The following is a 15,681-nucleotide window of genomic DNA, read 5'->3' as shown; positions in this document are numbered from 1 at the left end:
AGCAGGGACACGGGGACCTGGTGAACCGTTGCCCGGCCCAACCACTCGGGCCCCTATTCCTGCTCCCCCACTGCCACAAGGTTACGATGCGAAATCGGCGTAGCCTGCGAGGGAGGAGGCTCCAAATTATCCAGACCGGCCATGGCCAAGGACGATCCGGCGCAGTCAGTGCATGCGCGGAGGATTCCCCGCGCACAATGCCCGCCGGAAACGCAGGCCACAGACGGATCCCCCGCTCCGGGCGCGCAGCTGTGATTGGCGAAGCGATGCATGGTAAAGCCCACCACAGCCTCATTCAAAAACGCGGCCAGGCGTCAAGCATATCCACTGCGTGTTGAGATTCGTCAATGGCGCCGATACTGGTTGTCGCGAGACGGATGTACCCTCCATCAACTCCTTGTGACAGAGTTTTACCAGAGCGGTAGTGCACGAGCAGTCATATGACTGAAGTAGTCAGTGAAAGTCGTCCTCCTCACCTGCCGCCAGCGAATTATAGCTCCGATGAATTCGCCGATTGTTGTCATGGGATAACATTTCGCTGAATTTTTTCTCGCCGTTTTGCGCTTGGGCTGTACTGCAGCGAACGATGCACACGGTAGCATAAAAGCCTTGAAGTTACTCGTTTCATAACTAGCGCGTGACTATTTTGTAGACGACGTTGTTGGATGTTCAAACGGTTCCGAGCTGGTACTACCTTGATAACATACATTCCGCCCTGCCTGGGAAGGTGGTGAACGTCATCTCAGAGTTGGTAACTAAATGCCTGCGCGATATGTTACAGCATGAGCTACTGGACGAAAAACACGGCTCACGCAAAGCTGGGACATGTTACGTATAGTCCTCCAAACAAAAGATGTTTTTATTATTTTTTAATAGGACACACAAAGAAAACACTTCACACTACGTTATTTTTTTTTTCGTGCTTTGTTTCTTTCATCTCTACTATAACTCCTCCGGTACGCCTTAGGGTAGAGTTGGACGACAACGTTTGGGACGTCCGCAGTTAAGCAGCAGTCTTTTCTCGATCGATCCGTCCAAAGCGTAACCAGCGTCATTGATATCTGCGTACACTAGAACACTAAGCACGCACAATGCACTCGGGTCGTTCCTTTTTCTCACTGCATGTTTTGTCACGAAGCGTAAACGCAGCACCCGGTTTGCCAAAGCGGTGACCGCATCTCAATTAGCGTGCAGCTCTACATGACAGCCCGGATGCGTCTCCGTATTGGCGTCTCTTCTCTGTCCGGCCAAGTGTCACCTGCACAGAAGAGCGACGGAGCCGCGCCCCACCGTCGGAGAAGCCGTGCTCTGTGTTGTGTTTTCGTGCTTGTCACCGCGATGTGCTGCCTTCGCCACTGGATACCTGACTGGTCCCAGCGCTTCGCAGCCCGCCCCACTGCTGGGACACCCTTCGGCCGGTGTATTACACCCGTACGCGTACCTGTGTCGCGATGCGCGACGCCTTGCTTTCTTCGAACGCTAGCACGGCAACGTGTGGCCTATGGAGCAGCGTTCGTTTTGCGAGGTGCGCCACAAAGTGCTAGGCTGTGACGTGTGTATACGGTCGCGGTGACTGACCCACACAGAGCAGGAGGTAGTCTCGTTCAGGACATCTTTTCTTTTTGCATGCGCCGAAGCATACTGATATAGTCTTTCAGCACTTTTGGTGTATCCTCGCGACGCACGGCCCTTATCATGGTGGCGCCTTATTCATTTATCGTCCGCTTCAGAAGACACTGCTAAAATGACGGATGGGCGGAGATATGTGCATCAAGATTTCACGCGTTAGCCGGAACATAGCAAATCAGTGCTAATGATAGGGGATCAACCTCAGGATCATGCGTCACGGCAAGCATCAGCTTCAGAGAACACAGGTGAAATGACGGGTGGGCGGAATTAGTATGTGCATAAAGATTTCGCGGTTTCTTCATATTCGGAGTGGAAGGAGGCAAACCCCGTCTGACCAAGTCCAGCCTGTACAATAGTAGTTGCGGCGGTACTGTAAGCCAGCTAAGTGGAACATCATATAGAACGCGCGTTAGCCGGAACATAGGCAAGCAGTTATCGACGAGGGGATCCACTTAAACAGGATCGTGCGTCACAGCAAGCAGAACAGCAATGTCAGCACCATAGCCTTCCGAGTGGTGAACGCTGGAGCCTGTGACTGTGTGCTCCAGTACCGATGGCGAGAAGGCTATACAGCCGCCAGTTGTGTGCTGGCTAGTGCGACTCAGCGGCACTGAAACTTAGATTATACTGTAGCGGCAGGCATAGATCATAGCCGCTATAGACTCCGCGGGTAGCAGCGGCCCGCAGCCGCCGCACAAATGTTTGAATATATGCCGGGACATCGGACATATGCGTTCCTCCATTTGAGTGTCCACGGTGAATCGGCTAGAGAAAGAAATTCATCTTTCAAATTCAGCGAGCCGCAGCTGTGTCCCAGCCAGAGAAAAGTAGCTAGTGGTTAGACGCTTCGTTTCAAACGGTCGTACACAGATAATTCGGGGAAGCAGAGTTGAGTAGCGTTGAACTTTCGAAGGCGCCGTGTATACACCAAACGACTAGGCGGGGCGAAATTTATAGGGAGTCGCAATCACGGGGTTCAGAGACAGCCTCCTGAGGAGGTATCACAGAAAAGGATAAGTTGTCCATCCGTCACAGTCAGTTTATCGCGCTCAGAGCCACTCGGAACGAAGAGCGTATCACAGGCTTGAGTGTGTACGAGAGCGCACCTCCGAGAGTCAGCTTCAAATCACACGGCCACGCTGCCGCTCGAGCATCCCGGGACCGCCAACGATAATGGGGCTGGCGGGACGAGGCGCACCATCTACTCTTTCAGTGGCGTATACACACACGCGCGCGCGCGCGCCAACGGCGCAGGGCGGGCAGCGATCGGGAACAAATTACGGTCTGTATCGCACGTTGGTTTGGCGTGCGGCAGGATGTGTCCGTCTCCCCGCCATTAGGCGTACACGCTTCGCTTCCCGTCTGGCGGCCGAAATTGTTTTATTCCTGGCAGCCCTGTGGCGGCGTGGCGGTCGTCAATGGGATTATGGGCGGCCGCTGCTGGCACACCTGTAGCTGGTGTTTACAAGCGTCGCGCGAACACGTGTGCGCCCCGATACCGTGTGCCGCCATAATGTGTCAGTGAGAGAGCTTCTCGGGGGAGCGGTTCACCGCGGCGAATGGCTGCGCTGTCTTGTTTGGGAGAAGCAAATTGAAACGGCGCCTCGTATACGTCGTGCTGTCAGCGGCAGCCAGGCATTTGACGCCAGTGCGGGAGGACGTTGCACGACGCACCGCGAACGAGTGAATCACACTGAGTGAACCACGGCTACTGCTGAAGTTTGGAGGCTGAGGAGAACATATTGTTAATGTGAAACGAGCAGACAGAGGTGCGTGGCCAGAAAAGAAGCTGCGTATATCAGAGTGCTCCACTGAGGGTGCCCGCTATACGCACCAGCTATTCCTTCTCTTTGCTCAAAAGTAACTCAACGCCACCACTAAGCCCTGTGCGCTATAATAGTCGCCCGCATATCGCGTATACTTGTCGCTCGCATTGCCCACTCTTCCGTTGTAAGCTGCGCAGGCGATTATTCGGGTCGCACAGCAACAAAGCGAAGCTAGTCGCGTCGTCCGGCGCCAGCCCTCAGCTTCAGATGCACTGGAATGGTAGCACAGGCGTTGATCCTTCGTACAGCCCCAGTGGGAGTAGCTCCTGAGTACTGCCAGCTGCAGCGGCACAATTAGGCAGCCGATGACGCCGGATGGCCGCATCAGCTTCCCGTATTATGGGACGTCATAAACGGAAGCCACAAGGTCAGTCATCACTGGCCTCATTATTACATTCCATTTCTATACCACTCAGGAAGCGCCTATTCGGGGACCATTAGCGGTCCGCTCGCGTACAGCACGCGCAAGTGCAAGGGGCGCCTGAAGGGTCCCTCGTTGGTCATGAAACAGCGAGCGAGCAATGCTGTTTCATGACGAACGCGTGTCGTGCCTTCCGGGTATACATTGCAGGCGTGCCGCTTCTTGCGGAAGACATCGGAACGAGCAAACATGTCAGCTTCTTGGCACAAACTTTTCCGACAGCTGAAAATCGTGGTCCCCGCTGTTCCTCAGGGCGTCCCCCAGCCCCTTTTCCCATGAGCTCAGTCCGCACAGGCAGATAAGATGTGGGTGTGTATACAGATAGCGTTGGCACTCGACGATTCGCCTTCATTCGAAGCCGCGCACTGTGTCATCGCTCTGCGTGACGTGTTATCCGCCCACGTGGTAATCAAATCAAATTAACGGTCCCGCGGTATCGTCAAACTAGTACGAGAAAGTGATAGTGATCGGCGTTTTTCTTTTTTGCCGACCGTGTGGTTGGCTGCCAAGCGAACCGTGCCCGCGAAGTCGACATCTTGAACCGCCGAAGGTTGGCGTTGGCGGCGAGACACTCTTCGCCTCGGGCGAGCGCACTCCTTCGGCATATCTTCCTTCCTCCGCGACGTGTCTTCCTCGTTGGACCAGGCCGCCAGCAACACCCCCACTTACCGAGTGCGCTGGCGTCGCTCAGGTAACCGAGCGCCCAACACTTCCAGGCAGGATTGGAAACGCCGAGAATGGACACTGTTTTATACTAGGCGGTTAGATTCGAAGTGACTCCAAATTGCTCAATTGAACCAGCCAGCATAAGCTGTCTCGCATCACTCTGTATTTGCAGGACCCACAATATGACCGCAGAAACGAACGCTGCCATGCAGTCCATTCAGTATGTTGTATTCGCGAACCAATAGGAACAAAACAACAATCAGCCAACAGTGCGGAAGCGTAGGCTTGCGAGTGACAGGTGCACGTGAGCTAGCTGTCTTCATGAGGCGCGTATCGCGCCGCCCACGCGCTATACACAAACCATGCTCCCGGCTCCAATTTGACAGCTGATGCCCAAGTGCGCCGATAGGCAGCGGCGGCAGCCATTGCGCTATAAAACTGATCGCTAGTTTGTAGCTGCTGCTATTCCTGGCCAAAGAAGAGCGGCGGCCGCATTTCGACGCGCCGGCGGCGAAATGCCGTCCTCGCGCTGCCGCCGCTGCAGACGTTGGAAGCATTTTTTCGAAAGCGCCCGAAGTTGTGCCCACGCTGAAGCCGTCACTACGGCGCCGATTGGTTTCACTGATTTCGCAAGGTAAGAAAGCCCAGCCGGCATCTATAGTGAATTTGACAGACCTCTCGCAACCGCACAGTTCCTGCCAGGGCTCTGAAAGACAGCTGGTCAGCATACCGGGAAATAAAGGCTATGCAAACCTATCATTAGCGGCCGACAGCCTTTTCACGAAATATACACCGTTGTCAGCGGCTCTTCGGTGGGACGGCTCCCTATTAACAGCAGGCTACACAGTTCTGGCACGCGACGATTAAAGTAAACCGCTTGTAAGGGAGAGGGCGAAGGCTCAGTCACTGTGAGACGCGCTGAAGTTTCTAAAAGGTTAGTGACAGGAATCGCAATGGTTCCCTCTCTTTTCCTCTAATCATGGCCGCATTGATCGAGCTTTAATTATGTAGGCTCTTCCACGTGTTTTGATTGCCAAGCTGTACTTAAGAATGCCGCGCTACGAGCGGACGAGGCCATGTTCTACGCAAAATAGAGATCTTGTGCTCCCATCGGCCTGAGCTCGAGGAGTCTGTTTAACGAAACTGCAAAAAGGCACTGTAAAAAAAGAATCAAACAAATGTTATGAAAAAAAAAGTTGCACAGAGTGAACGAATGCGTCTCGACGACGAACTGAGTTAGTGAGTGAGTAATTTTCGTTAAAATGGGGCTGGCACGAAGGCCTGGTTGCAGAAGAGGACGAATTATGCGCGGAGCCTAAAATCTCGCTCCGCGAGTGCCAGCGTCGGGGAAACACCGGATGAACCAGCTCGGAACTACCTCCGTGGCCGTTTATTGGTGAAACACGAATTCTGCTTGCTCTGCGTCGTGTCTGCATGCGTCAGTTTGCCGAGAGCGCGTACGGGAAGCCCAGGAAAGGCTAGCACTTCCGGAAGCTACATCACGCCGCGCAGATTCGTGAAAGTTACTCCTTCTTGGCCTCGCTCGGGAGGGGGGGTCGAGATGAAGCGACGTGCTGCAGGGGTGCTGAAACCCGACGCGAGAAAAGGCGGCTTCGCGGTCGCCTGCCTCCGAGCGCCGGGTCGAGCGTCCCCCCTCTCGGAGGACATTTGGAGCGTGCTCGCGCGTCAGCGGCGAGACCGCACGCACTCCGCGTCGCAGCGACGGCGACCGCGTTTCCAGAGAAAGATCGCGTTTTTTTTTTATCCTGTTTATTTCCACGCGGCGCGCCCTGGGGGTGGGGAGACGGCGTTGAATATCGGCGCCGGGGGGTTCCTCCACAAGTAGTACGCACTAACATGCGCCAGGCGCATGTTGTCGTTCCGCGCGGCTGATTCGGCGGGCGAAAATCGCCACGGAAGTGCGGCGGCTCCCTTTATGCGACCGCTGCGCGACCCATAAGCTCCTCCGTTCCTGGTTCTTTTGAACGAATGCGTCGGCGCACGCGCTGAGAAATGCTCGTGCCGACACGAAAGGATATGTGAGGAGGGCTGCGCACGGATGATGTTTCGTGGTGTCTTGGCTGCGGACGACACTCGAGCCAGAGTTTTAGACCCCCCCGACGACGAAAAACCGAGCCCGCCGTTGGGTGTTCAGGGCGCGATGCTCTGGAAACAAATGCACGTTTTAAGCCTGAGCAAAAGTATACGATGCAGCTGCGAGGCAAAAAAAAAAAAATTATTTCGGCGCAGTCGCGCAAGCCAGTGGCACGAAATGTCTGTCAGTGTGAAGGGACGTGTACGCTCTTCCTGCTGATGTCTCAATGAGCTGTGTCACGAGGCAGCGCGACGATAGGCTTGTTTCCGCAAGCTTTTCTGGCCACTGTGCTTAATTATAATATTAATAATTTGTTTATTTTCAGAGAACATAATACACATTCAGGCCTACCAAAGCCAAGGAAGGCTTGAAGGGCAATGTCTGTCAGTTGGCAGTTACATAATTAGCAAAAAGGGGGGGGGGGGGGGTCCAAAATTTGTAAGAGACCGCAAAAAAAAAAATCAACTCAACACGAAGGGAAAAAAATACAAACGTAACTAAAGGTTGTCGCAGTTTGTCTTACAAGTTTTCGGCTTGTTAAGACAAAGGCATCGTCAGGCAAGCTGTTCATTACCAAAGGTACGAAGTAGGGCCGTACGCGTTCTCCGTACTTGGTCCGCGTACGAGGCAAAGTAAATCGTACTCGTGGGCGGAGTTCTCGTACTGGAGTTTACAAAAGACAAAATTCTCTATTTTCAAATATATTTTAGAACAACTGTTAATCTATACAGGAGATCAAAATTAGAGATGTGCAGGTGCTTGTATTACATGTACACAGCGTTTCGATCGGAAGAACGGTTTGGACGAACCGAAGAAGGAAGATACTCTCTCGGCCATTCCGACCTCGTCGGCGTGCTTTCCAGTGGATGTGCTGGTCCCCAGCAATTGAGGGCTGCAATGCAAAAAAAAAAAAAAACGAAAACAAAAAACAAAAAAAACAGGACGTCAAACTGTCAAGTCTGAACAAATCTCTAGATTCGGGCCGGACTGCATGAGCTCGGCCCACATTGCGGTGCCTGATGAAGAGCTGGCTTGTTATCGCCGAGTAGATTATACTTTTGCCTCGGACAGCACATTTATATGAGCCTTTGAACAGCTGAAAGTAAAGCACTGTTGGAAGTTCAGCGCTTGTGCTCGTCTACTCTTCCGACCTTCGTCCCGTTTTCTGCGCTGCAGTTATCAAGACACGACAATTCGCTACCTTAGTTATCGTGAAGCAGGTAATGCGGTGTTCGTGGAAATTGAATCGTAGGATAAAGCTGAGCTTTTATACATATTATCAGCCTCGAAAGCTCACGGAATGTACGTGTTCTCAGAACAACAAAAAAAAAATTGTTGCGCTGCCTCGCGATCCAGCCGCCTGATAATGTTATCAGCTGATGAAGCATGCTTGTTCCCACATGCCTTCAGACATTTCAAGCAATTGGCTTACATCACTGCGTCGATATAATATTTTTTTTTTCCGTACACCTGCTTCCTGTAAACTTTTGTGGCCGATAGTATATATATACGTCTCCACAAGTGACACCAGTCAGTTTCAGATCAGCAGACTTTTTCCTACCGCATATATACGAGAGGAGTGGGGTTTTCCATTGCACCGCGGCAGCTTGTGTGCATGAAAGGTGTGCACACCATGCACCAACATGCACGATTGGCGGGGTTCAACCTTTTCTTTACAAAAAAAAAAAGCAGAAACACAAACTAACTTGCTCACGAAATTGCCTCGCGACTGGATTAACTGGTAAGCCACTTTCACTCGAACACATGGAGCGAGATATTCATACAAACGAGCGTCTCGTGAACCAGCATACACCGCCGGGGCGTGTCGATCCACTCCCGAACAAAGGCACGCTGCGCGCCCTTCCGCGTCTCCCTGGCACAGGCGACTGCGCGACGACTGGTGCATACGGGCGGCCGAGCCATTAGATCGCTGAAATGAGCTGATCGTGACCGGCGGCGGCAGAGAGGGGCCGGAAGCTCGAGTTGATCCGAATCGGAAACGAGGACCGCACCCTGTTGCGCCGGACCGTTTTCGACGAACGGTGCGACTGGTGCGAGCATGCGTGACGCGCCCCGAATGCTTGGCTGACCAGATATGAAGAGCCGCAATCGTATACCAGATTTTCGTGTACCATACAATCGTGCGCCCTATTGTCGTGTACCAGATGGTAGTGCACGTATCATATGCTCTTACTTTAGCTTCATAGCGTTTAACGTCCCGAAGCGACTCAGGCTGTGAGGAACGCCTTAGTACTTGGAGGGCTCCTGATAATTTATACCACCTGGGGTTCCTTAACGTTCACTGACATCGCACAATGTTCGGGTCTCTAGCATTTCGCCTCCATCAAAAAGCGACCGCCGCGGCCGGGATCGAACCCGCGTCTTTCGGGTCAACAGCCGAGCCCCATAACCACTGAGCCACCTCGGCGACCGTGTATCATATATCGTATGGTCGTGTACAAATTGATCGTGAACGAGGTGAGCTTTTCTACGCGTCGAGTTAAACTGCAGCATTGCCCAGCGAAGATGCTTGCGCTCATGCTGTATTACGTAAGACGACATCGTGCAGTGCAACTTCGCGGAGAAAATAATTGGCTAATAGTTCAGCAAAACGCGGTAGAAGACTGCAAAACCGGCGGTATGATGAGTCTCGAAAATTCTCATTTATTTTGAGACACTTCGGCAGCCCATTCGACGCCGCTTTTGCGTCGTTTTCCCCACATACCTGCTACTTTTTCTTCCGCTGATGCGAACCGACACTAGCACAGGCTCCAATGGTACGGAAGCCTCTCACAGTCTGGCAACCATGTTCTCTGCTTTCGCGGTCGCTTCTTCTTCGGTGTCGTTCATATTTTTGTTGGAAATTAGAGGAAGAAATCCAAAACAGCACTGGAACGATTCACCGCGAGGAAGGTCTTCGGTTGTGTGCGGTACAGTCGGTGTGCGTGACACGAGAGCGCACCGCGAGCTCCCCTTGAATTACGAAGCCTTCCGTGACGAGAATCCGTGTTTCGGGACGTTCTTTCCCTTTAGCCATTTTTTCTTTCTTTTCGCAAGCTCGTGCCAGCGGCGCACGCGAGCGTAGCTCGCGAAGTAAACGGACCGCCGTGAACCGCGGCCGCCTCCGTATGCAGCGAACAGAAAGCTCCCGCGAGGCCCATTGCCCCCGGAGCTCTGCCTCCTTACTCACTCGCCGTCTACCGCGAACCTCGCCGCAGTGTTAGCTGCCACTGCATCATAGCTCGCGCACGTCGATGCATTGAGCCGATAGCTATGCCGCCCGCAGTGCAAAGGGCTCCGTTGCTCGGCAAACCTCGTAGCGAGTCTATAGACTTCGATGCTGCGATAGCGCCGAGCAGCAGCCGTTCACTCCATCTCGCGCACTGCGAAAGCGCTTTTTCTTGTCATTCCCCGGGGTAAAGAGAGTAAGTGGCCTCTGCGCAGTGGCCCGTCCGCCCGTGCCGACACCGAAACGCGACCCGGAGGAACGGCGGCGAGCAGCCAGGGCGAAGTGAGCAAAAAAAGAAGCCGGGCATAAAAGCGCGCGCTTTAGCAGCGTGCGACGACGGCGGCGATGCCGCGGCGCAGTACTGGACGTACTCCTACAGGGCGGTAGCGCCCTCGCCTCGTCTGACCGGCGTTTTCCGGTTGCGATCGCCTAATTTGAGGTTAACGGACGACGCTTTGCATACGCGCCGGCGAGCAGGGCGTGGCGGCACGCGCTCCCCTTGCCTCCTTTTCCCTTCGGCCGGGCTCGTTTCGACGACGGGACGCGATGTACGGAACGCGCGGAGACGGTTTTCTCCTTCGATGCGGCGCTTGGTTCAAGATTTCGCTTTCACACTGACCGAACAGGCGACCGCGGCGTCGCGTACCGTTATATACGACGACTTGCTTTGTTTTTTCTTAATGGCTTAATTACAGTCGTTTCTTATGCGCCTTCTAGTATGTTTTGCGTCGTGACTCCCCGTAAACCTTTTTTTTTTTTCAGTCCTCGTGAAAAACTACGCTCCCGTGGAAAGCGATTAATACCTGTGCCATATTCTACGCTTAAAGAAGAAGTCTTTTTACTCTCTGCGCCCCAACCTAGCAAGCGCCTTTGCTGATGAAAACAGCAAAAAAAAATAGAAAAAAAGTAATACTGCATGATGTTTCCGTTGCGACTTCCTTGCTGCGACAAGAAAGTCGTACTGAAAATCCTTACAAGTGTTATAGACAAACGCGCCGACTGTCCTTTTCCTCGCACGCCGTTCAAAACGGTGTGCTTACATTCCTTAACCTCCTTTTACCAGCTTCATCTATCGAACTACTCCCAGTGATTCAACCCCTACACGTTGATATCCACATGCGACGCAGGCTACCTACCGCAAGAAAAGCTACCAGCCGCGTATCTGCGTTACCTTCGTCACCAGCTACATAGCTAACATGCTATTTTAAGCGCGCTCAAGTTCCACTTCATCTCATAAGTTCTACTTCGTCACTGCCGTCCCGGTAAGTGCAGGCGCGGTGAAATAAGTTCTTTCGCATGTTCGCATGCTGTCGATACACGTGAACTTTGCGCTCCTTATTTAGTAAATAAGTAAAGTATTCGGAGTTAACCGTTAGCTCGCGGGACACGGGCCGGGCGTGTCAAGCCACCACCACCTGTCAAGCAGGCGCACAAAGGTGACACTGACACGCTCTCACATAGACGCAGCATGCCCATGTTCACGACGTCGCCCGGCCGTCGATGCACTTCGATGACAGGACTACGTTCCGTTCACTTTCGTTCAGTTTAATAGGGCGATCCTATTTGCACCATGCATTTCCTCAGTTTTTTAGGTGGAAAAAAAAAAGGGAGCCAGTGCGGTTTTCTCACACAAAGCTTCCTGCTTGAGGTTGGGGGGGAGGGTCGCCTTCCTAATCCTTAAATCTGGCTCTTCGGCGTCGACAAATTTTCTCCGCTCACTGCCCTCCACCGAAGCCATGCAACCTCAAGCTTGATAAATCGCTGAGATGTAAGAAAGTTAACTGCTTCTACATGAGTTGATGATGATAGGCTAATTGCCCTAGGCACTCTGCGCAGCTCAGTGATGACTCATTTATCTGGCATATCACAAGTGGGGGATATCTTGTACCAGAAGTGAACACTCGGAATTTTCGCCGAAGCTGAAGAAAGCGGCACGAGCAGGTCTGATGTTTTTGAATACTGATCAATTGGTTTTTTTTACTTGCCAAAGCAGTTGGGCAGTGAGGTTTATCGTAGTGGAGGGTTCCGAATTCACTTTGACCGCGCGGGTTCTCTTAACGCATGCGAAATCTCAGCACACGGCCTTTTTAGTATTGTCACGTTTCGAACCCGAGAACTTATAGGGCTCAACAGCCGAACGCCGCAGACACTGAGCCGTCGCAAGTGGCAGTACGAGCCGATCTAAACTGAAACTATGCGCAATGACATGAGGCGCACTTCGACATTATTTATATTGAAGCAAACGCTGCATATAATATGCAAGTGCGATGAGCGTCGCCGCTTGATGTGTTGGTTGGCAGTCCGGATTCACGAATGACGTAGCAGCGCAGTGCACTATGATTCAACGCGCCGCGCATTGTCTCCCTTCCCTGAATCCAGCGTAACCAATATCTCCGCCTATCCGCTCACAAACTTGTCCTTTCTTTTGAAAAACAAAAAAAAACAGACCTCTTCAGCACCTGAGTTGGAACGAGGCGCGATTCCGCCTTCAGCCTCATTTAACAGAGCACATCGCTGCTGGGAACGTGCGCAATCTAGTCATTTTGCGATCTTGCATTCTTCGTTGATTCATTCTTCGAGACTCGTGTTTCGCAGACCCCCCCCCCCCCCCCATCCTCCCCTCCCCCGGCAGAGAACAAGAAACCTAGACTCATTTGTAATGCATGCCTTAAGATGTGTCCCGGCAGACAGGGTGACCCAGATTACCATCCAGTGAGGCAATTGTGAAACATTCACAGTAGAAGTTTTCCCGCTCTCATTGACCCAGTGTGATAAGTGAACACCTAGAGCAGGTTTTTTTTTTTTTTAATGGCCCTTTGCTAATGAGTTCCTCGTTATCGCTCGCCGTGCCGATTGGGCAATCCTGGAGGTAGCGGTGAAGCGGCGAGGCGTGGGCCAATCATAGCTGGAATCGAAAAGAGCTGAAAATCATATTTAATAAAAAAGAAGCGCTCAAAAATCCTTCCTCCGTAATCATGGATAGTGCCCGCCGTGCTTCGTGAGAACACGCACGCGCACAAATAAGCTTCGTTATGCTGCGTGCACAATGAAATAGAAATCCTCTCAGCTTGAATGCAACGGCTCGACCCAGGAAGCGTCAAGGTTGAGGACGCATTCCCCACCACGAGCCTCGACTCGTCTGCTCTCGTTACGCCCCTCCAGCCGAAGTGGACAGGGAGCAAAAGCCCAAAGGGTCCTGGCGAGCCTGGGCCGAACGAAGGCGAAGGTCGCGGCGGGGCGGCGGCGCGCGCTCTCTCTTCATTAGCCACGTTACAAGCCCCCACTCCCCCTCTCTACCCGCGCAGCAGCGGCCGCCGGGAGAGTGGGGCTCCACCGGCGGCGCTCGCTTTCCTGCTTCTGCGCGCGGGGAGGAGGAGGTGGAACCCGCATTCCGGAACGTCGGACCGTCATCACTGGGGCGCGAACGGCGGCCGACGTAAGAAAAAACAGGTTGGAATAACAGGAGGAAGTGCGACGCCGGCCGTGCATCTGACAGAGCGGCGAGCGCGCGTTTATTTCTGCAGCCACTTTCGGCTGCTCTCCCCACTCTGGGCGATCGCACTGCAGTTCCGCGTTCGAGGCAGCCGAGCGCGTGGAAAGGCCCGGCGGGCCGGTGCCGGCCGCATCCGCGCTCGGCCCGCCGATGGTTTATTCAAAGGGCCACGGTGGCTGCGGGGCCGCTTCGAAGGGCTGGCGCGGGAATCGCTTTCCGTTCCTGCGATTTGGAGAGACCGCGCCAGCCGGGGAAAGTCGAACGCCCGTTAGACGGGCGTGTTTCTTTCCATCTCCTTCTGCAATAGCATCGTTTCCCGCTCAGTTGCTGATCGCAAGGTCTACGGTTCAAACTCCGAGAGTCGTATGGTTTCGCTTTCACGCATCGGTGAAACAAAAAGCGAAAAAAAAAAATCGCGTGCGAACAAACTGTTAGTCGCCAGGAAGTCCTAATAAATCCTAAGCGACTGCGTATGGAAACGACGCACTGGAATGGTAACAAGACCAGGCGGGCATATGGGGGAGACCCCCTCCCCCCCCCTCCCCGCACGCACGCGCGCGCACACACACACGCACACGCGCACACACACACACACACACACACACACACACACACACACACACACACACACACACACACACACACACACACACACACACACACACACAAATCCGGCTCTGAACAGACACCCTACGCCTATTCCTCTCCTGTCGTGCAATGCGGTACGACGCAGCCAAGATTTGTCAGGCCGTGTGAACAAGGCGAGGAAGTGGAAGGGAGGGGGTGGGGGGGAAGACATCGAGTCCTTGCGTTTTCGGTGCGGTGATCGCGTGTACGGCACGTGTGTGCGCATCCTTGCTGCAATTTATCAAGATAAAGCTGCGCTGAAGAGCTCAGCTGTACCTGTGTCATCACTGGCTGGGTGTAATCAAAAAGCAAGAAAACAGGTGCGAAACGGGGAAATACAGACAGGTAGCCGCATTTGCACACACAATGCGACCGACGGAGCAAAAACAACGAACAAGACAGAAAACAGCGTCATAACGCACGAGGGAAGCAGCAGCACGCCCGCCTGCCTGTTGCACTACCCGTCGCTCAAACTCGACGGCCGGGGCGTCGGTGGCTGCAGAACGACACGACGTTGCAGGTTCGATTCTAGGCTGGATTTCGACGGAGCAGGAAACGCTCCGTGCGTTGACGTTTCAGTGGACGTCACGGAACCGCGAATAGTCGAATTTAATCCGGAAACCTTCGCTACGCCGCCGCTCAAAGTACACGTGCAACGTAAGAACAGAATCCCGCGCTTCTGCGTCAGAGCGACGGCGAAGCGGCATTCTCGACGAGCCCACTCATGCCCACCGCAGCGAATGGCTGGAGTGGGCCATGGTGGGCGGTGCCGAAAGTGACAGCGCTGGCAAAGCGTGCGCCCCGCGTTCCTTCACGTTCACTCGCGTAACGAACGTGCGTCTTCCAGGGATACGCGTGCGCATTCATGCACGCGCCAACGGAGTCGCACGGGTCGTTTTCACGCGTGACTGGGCGTTCTGACTTACCAACTCGGAGGTTACTGTTCCCATTTTCGACGCTTTTCGTTGTCTTAATTATGCGCCAGACTAGAGCCCGGTCACGAAGTCGTCAGCAGCAGAGATTAAAGGCCAAGAAAGATTGATGACTCATTAAATCGATTTTAGGACGTAGGCGTGAGGTATGGAAGACCCACGTCCGTGCCACGCAGCGCGAAGCCGTAATATCTTGCGACCGGGAAGGTGTGCCTTTGAACGTTTCCTTTCCCCGCAGGGGCTACGTACGTTCAAACACCCAAACTACGTGAAACGTGGCAGCGTTTTAACGCGGCGCAGCATGGCTGTTACTCTCGTACGCCCGCTGAGCTGAAGCGTCTAGCATGCGCGGCGCACGGAACCTCGCTGCCTGCGCACACGCAAAAGATATCGGCTCGGTCTTCCTTGTTAGCACAGACCAGCCAACCACGCTCCTCCCCCCCGCGCAACAGAGGGCCGAGGAACAAGGCGTTATTAATCCTCGGGGGCCCGCGTTTCGCGAGCTTTCTCATGTGCCCGCGTGTCCACCAGCCCGTCCGCCCCCACCGTCAGGCGCTGCTGCACCTCGGCAAGCGACAAGCGCGGGCATACACGGCCAGCGGAGACGCGACCACCTTGCCGCGGGGACAATGGGCCCTCCCATCGCGTAGCTGCGACAGAGGCCGTCGTGGTCATCAGCGGACTACCCCACCGCTCCGCCCCGCCGCTCTATCTGATGCTGCTCAACCGAGCGTGACCCTGCCGCTTTCGCCCGAGCCGTTGA

General features: G+C 53.9%; 1 protein-coding gene across 1 annotated transcript in view; it reads left to right on the top strand.

Moving 5' to 3' along the window:
- The window catches only part of LOC149349940 (uncharacterized), a 33,149-nt gene that overhangs the window by 626 nt on the left and 16,842 nt on the right, over positions 1-15,681 (top strand). The gene's annotated exons all lie outside the window — the stretch shown is intronic.

The sequence above is a fragment of the Amblyomma mixtum genome, chromosome 3 (assembly GCF_055824585.1).
Source record: "Amblyomma mixtum isolate Tamu chromosome 3, ASM5582458v1, whole genome shotgun sequence".
NCBI lineage: Eukaryota > Metazoa > Arthropoda > Arachnida > Ixodida > Ixodidae > Amblyomma > Amblyomma mixtum.
This window is presented reverse-complemented; position numbering and strand designations above follow the sequence as displayed.